Here is a 6,039-nt window from a genome sequence, read left to right on the forward strand (position 1 = left end):
TCAGCTTCTCGAGTAGCTGGGATTACAAGCACCCCAAAACAGCGCCCAGCTAGTTTTTCTATTTTTCATAGAGGTGGAGTCTTGTTCTTCCTCAGGCTGGTCTTGAACTACTGAGCTCAAGTAATCCACCCATCTCGGGCTCCCAAAGTACTAGGATTATAGACATAAGCAACTGGCAAAACTTCTTTAGATTATGATATATTCCAGATCAAGGATCTAGAAATAGGCCAGGCGTGGTGGCTCATGCCTATAATCCTAGCACTCCGGGAGGCCGAGGTGGGTGTATTGCTTGAGCAAGTGCAAGACCTTGTCTTAAAAAAAATAGGCATTGTGGCAGATGCCTGTAGTCCCAGCTATTGGGGAGGCTGAGGCAAGAGAATTGCTTAAGCCCAAGAGTTTGAGGTTTCTGTGAGGTATACACGGTACTATTGAGGGTGACAAAGTGAAGCTTTGTCTTAAAAAAAAGGATCTAGAAATATGGGAAGATTTCATTACAAGGCCTTGAAAGTGAATCATCCCAAACTCTTGTATTCCACAGTGATCTCTGACTTCTAGACCACTTTGAAAATCTCATATTCCTTTTGGTGACCTTGCTCCCTAGTGGTTCTTTTCTTTGAGCACTTCTCAGTCAAGTCTCTAGAAATGTTTTTTTAACTATCATTCAGTTTTGTTTAAAACATAGAAACAACCCTAGAGCATCTCAAGAATAATCTTACTCCATTGATATTAGTGTGTTTTATTTATTTAGTTTTGTGCTAAAGATCATGTTAGATTTAGTTACTGGATTTATTCCATTTTGCTGTGTTGTTTTCATTATTGAAAATAAATATAACTTTGTCAACAAGTGTTTTCTCTGTGTACACAGAACCTTTTAGATGTAAAAACCATGAAGGAACTAACATTTGGCTATTGTTAATTAGAACCAATAAAGTGGTTCCATTTTAGATCCAATAGGCCTTTAGAAAGATGCTCTATCTTTTTTTTTTTGAGACAGAATCTTACTATGTTGCCCTCGGTGGAGTGCTGTGGCATCACAGCTCATAGCAACCTCAAACTCTTGGTCTTTAGCGATTCTCTTGCCTCAGCCTCCCAAGTAGCTGGGACTACAGGCGCCTGCCACAATGCCTGGCTATTTTTTTTGTTGCAGTTGTTTAGCTGGTGGGGGCCGGGCTCAAACCCTTGGTGTATGTGGCTGGCACCATAACCACTGTGCTATGGTTGCCAAGCCAAGATGCTCTTTCTTCTGGATGAAGCAAAAGGATCTCCATCAAAGACTGTGACAAGTGGCAAAATAAGATGAATATTAAGAGCCAAAGAGGAGAGAAACCAATCAGGAGCCAGCAGGTATGTAGCAGAAGGTGTCAGTGCCCTACCTACACTATTCCTGGGCACTCGCCATTTCAGCACATGCCACCAACAGAAATCCCACAGTCAGCATCTGCTTGAAGTACTATGGTGTTAATGCCCCTATGAACAGTTTTTAGCTAATGACAGATGGAAACTAGAGGACACATACCTAGCTTCCTTGCTGACCAGAGAAATCACACAACTAGGTATTTGAAAGTTATCCCTCTAATGGGATAATGGTTTCCACGCCATCTTTTAGAGGTCCCCAGCAGAACAAAGCATAATTGTCCAGTGGGGGAATCTGCTTGTGAATGTTGTATCCTGCATCCCCGTACCTAGTTCATTCTAGAAGCATCAGTTGCACTCAGATCCTTAGAGTCCACTAATGGTGGAATCCAGACTAAGTCAAAGCTTTAACCTTTACTCTCTCTTAAGTACATTGGAAGCATAGTATAATTGTACGTCTCTACTGTAATAATTCTTAAATGGGGTTTGAGAGAGGTTGTGTGGTAGGAATTTGTTTAAAATGAGTTCTCCCTTCTGTTAAGACTCTAGATGGTTAAAAACCAGTGTTTTAGGTATGAAATGGAAATGTCACCTAGGGTGTTAATTACAGAGTTTTCTCAGCCTACTGGCTTTCCAAAGTTAGAAATTCCACTTTAGTCACATTATACAAAGAGGTCTAATTTATTATACTCAAAAGACAGGTTAAGACCAACACACAAACTTAATGTGCTTATTATAAACCAGTAAGTTTCAGATATCTGGTAATGCAGTTTCTTTGGTCATTTAATCTCTCCTGCTAGGAGACATACATGGAAAATTATTTCAAAAGTATTTTTGAGATCACATATATAAACAAGGAAAATGAATTTTAAATTCTGGGCCTTTCTCCCAGCAGAGCCCTGTACCTCCCCTAGCTTTTGAAATTTTCTTAGGGCTTAAATAACTTACACAACTTCATTAGTGTGAGAGCATTTCTTCTGTTCCTTCTTTCCATAAAGCAGTGTTTCTCAACCTGTGGGTCAAGACCCACAGGAACTATATTAAAGGGTTGCAGCATTAGGAAGGTTAAGAACCACTGCCCTAAAGTAATGGTCTGTGTTCTTGCATTCAAATTTTCCTCTGTTACCCAGTATCTTTTAATCAGGTGTGTTGAGTTGTAAAAGTTTAAGGTGCTGCTTGTTCTATTACTCTTTTGGGCTAAGGATGTTTGCTGGATTGTAATGCCCACCAGCCTATATCAATAAGGTATATTTAGTCATAGAAATGTCACAGAAAACCTACTTTAAAAGGCCTTAAACAATAAGGGATTTATATCTTGTATATATAACAAAAAGTCCTGAGGTAGGATATCTTCAGGGTTCTTTCTGTTTTTCCTGCTCTGCCATCCTCAGCTTATTTTTTAGGCTGCACCCCTCGTGGTTGAAAGATGGTTGCTATAGTCCCAGCAGCAGAAGAGGGATCAGCCTCTCATAGGCTTCTCATTGGCCAGAATTATGACATATGACCCTTCCTAACTCAGTCTTTAGCAGGTTAAATAAGAGCCTTAGGTTAAGCATTGTCTATCTTCTTTTGGCTACAGATTGTGTAACCTTCCCTAGGAATGTAAAGGGAATAGGTAAATACTTAACAAAAGAGGTTAGGATCTGTTAAAAACATTTCCATTGTACATGGATGGCGCCCCATATACTGAGGGTGGCGGGTTTGAACTTGGCCCTGGCCAAACTGCAACAACAACAACAAAATAGCCGGCCATTGTGGCAGGTGCCTGTGGTCCCAGCTACTCAGGAGGCTGAGGCAAGAGAATCGCCTAAGCCCAGGAGTTGGAGGTTGCTGTCAGCTATGACGCCACGGCACTCTACCGAGGGTGATAAGATGGGACTCTGTCTCTTTTTTTTTTTTTTTTTTTCAGTTTCTGGCTGGGGCTGGGTTTGAACCCACCACCTCCGGCGTATGGGCATATGGGGCTGGTGCCTTACTCCTTTGAGCCACAGGCGCCACCCTGGGACTATCTCTTAAAAAAAAAAAAAAAAAGAATTCCGGGCGGCGCCTTTGGCTCAGTCGGTGAGGCGCCGGCCCCATATACCAAGGGTGGCGGGTACAAACCCAGCCCCGGCCAAACTGCAACCAAAAAATAGCCGGGCGTTGTGGCGGGCGCCTGTAGTCCCAGCTACTCGGGAGGCTGAGGCAAGAGAATCGCTTAAGCCCAGGAGTTGGAGGTTGCTATGAGCTGTGTGAGGCCACGGCACTCTACCGAGGGCCATAAAGTGAGACTCTGTCTCTACAAAAAAAAAAAAAAAAAGAATTCCATCGTACAGAGAAGTCCTAGTCACCTTCTCTAAGAGCAAGAATATTTCACCTGGCCATGGTTCCCTCTTCCTGCTGGTGGGAGTAGAGGTGAGGTTGGCCACCTGTTATTAAAAAAAAAAAAAAGACAAAAATATTACCGGAGGTGGTATCTCATATTCATTTATAACAAAATACCACTTCTGCTTTTCAACCAATACTAATCATCATAATTGAAATTTACTTTGCGCAAGCTCCTGGTCTTTTCCTCTCAGGCGTACAGCTTTCAGTATAGCGAAGATTTTGATTACTTGCAGCTTTCAGAAACTATCTTCTCTGTGTTCTGTTGCTATAACAGAATACCTGAGACTGGGTAACTTATAATGAACAGAAATTTATATTTACCTCACTGTTCAGAAGCCTGGCTGTCAGAGAGCATGGTGCTGGTATCTGGCAAGGGCCTTGACCCATGGAAGGGCAGGTGCGCACTCTAGGCAGAGAGAGAGGTACCAGGGGCTGGGCTCACTTTGTAACAACCCTCTCAATAACTAACTTGCTTCAGTGATGATGGCATTAATCTGTTCATGAGGGCTCTGACCTCATGATCTAGTCACCTCTTATTAGGCCCCACCTTTAAAACTGTTTCTTTGGGTATTAAATTTCTAACATTTTAGGGAACATATTCAAATAGAGCAGTACTTTTTGACAGCTTACTGGCTCCATGGTCTTTGTGTGTGAGAATACATCAGATTTTCTGATACCATCACTTGCCACATAGGTCTGCCTCAGATGTGTGGTTATAAATGTGTCCGAAGGTTTGAAAAGCTCATCTGGACTCTGCAGAGAAACTTGATTCTGCCCAGTAGCTTGTATATTTAATTCATACTTATTGTCCACAATACAGATTAAAGTTTAATCAAATTATTCTCTACATTTTAAAGCACATCGTGGAAACTTATTACAAATAGATTCCTACAGGACACTCTACCAGCGTGCAGCTAGGTCGCAGGAAGAGAGAGCTCAGGCTCCTCACTCACCTTCAGTTGACACTCCATTTAATTACTGTCTCTTAGTCTGTTAAGGATATTCATAAAACTTGAGTAGACCAAACTAAAAAAAGTCTTCAAAAACTTAGGAGGCTTCTGATAGTTCATGTGCTGGCAACCACAATTAAAGTTCTTTTGTGGGCCAGGTGTGGTGGCTCACGCCTGTAATCCTAGAACTCTAAAATAGAATAATTAGCCGGGTATTGTGGCAGGCTCTTATAGTCCCAGCTATTCAGGAAGCTGAGGCATGAGGATCTCTTGAGCCTAAGAGTTTGTGGTTGCTGTGAGCTATGATATCAGCGCTCTAAGTGCAGCCAGGAACACAGGTTCTACTGCTGCTTTTTGTGGTAGGACCCTCTTCCATGTAGGCCAGTCCCTTCACTTCTCTACGTCTCAGCTTCCACATCTCTTATCCAATGCTCATGCCAGTCCAGCCACCAAGAGATGCTCTTGCTACGTTTGTGCTGGTGCATTTTTCATTCCGTGCTCTAGGTCAGGCTTTTCCAGGTCTCTATAAACTTACATGGTCAAGGGTTATAACACACACAGACACTGCTTCTCTGGTCTCATGGGCTAATAGGAACCACAGGACTAACAGCTCATGGAATCTTCCTAATGATAAAAAAAAAATTATTTTTGAGACAAAGTCTCACTTTGTCCCCCTCAGTAGAGTGCTATGGCATCATAGCTCACAGCTACCTCTAACTCTTGGGCTCAAGTGATTCTCTTGCCTCAGCCTCCCAAGTAGTTGGGACTAAGGCGCCCACCACAATGCCAGGCTATTTTTTGTTGCAGTTGTCATTGTTTGTTTAGCTGACCTGGGCTGGGTTCAAACCTTACAGGCGCCACCCAGAAAAAATGTTTTTAATTAAAAAATTGGGCGGCGCCTGTGGCTCAGTCAGTAAGCGCCGGCCCCATATGCCGAGGGTGGCGGGTTCAAACCCAGCCCCGGCCAAACTGCAACCAAAAAATAGCCGGGCGTTGTGGCGGGCGCCTGTAGTCCCAGCTGCTCGGGAGGCTGAGGCAAGAGAATCGCTTAAGCCCAGGAGTTGGAGGTTGCTGTGAGCTGTGTGAGGCCACGGCACTCTACCGAGGGCCATAAAGTGAGACTCTGTCTCTACAAAAAAAAAAAAAAAAAAAAAAAATTTAAAAAAGGGTGGCACCTGTGGCTCAGTGGGTAGGGTGCCGGCCCCATATACCAAGGGTGGTGGGTTTGAACTTGGCCCTGGCCAAACAGCAAAAAAAAAAAAATAGTTGGGCGTTGTGGGCTCCTATGTAGTCCCAGCTGTTCAGGAGGCTGAGGGAAGAGAATCACCTAAGCCTAGACGTTGTAGGTTGCTGTGAGCTGTGATGCCAG

Source organism: Nycticebus coucang, chromosome 2, assembly GCF_027406575.1.
Source record: "Nycticebus coucang isolate mNycCou1 chromosome 2, mNycCou1.pri, whole genome shotgun sequence".
Classification (NCBI taxonomy): Eukaryota; Metazoa; Chordata; class Mammalia; order Primates; family Lorisidae; genus Nycticebus; species Nycticebus coucang.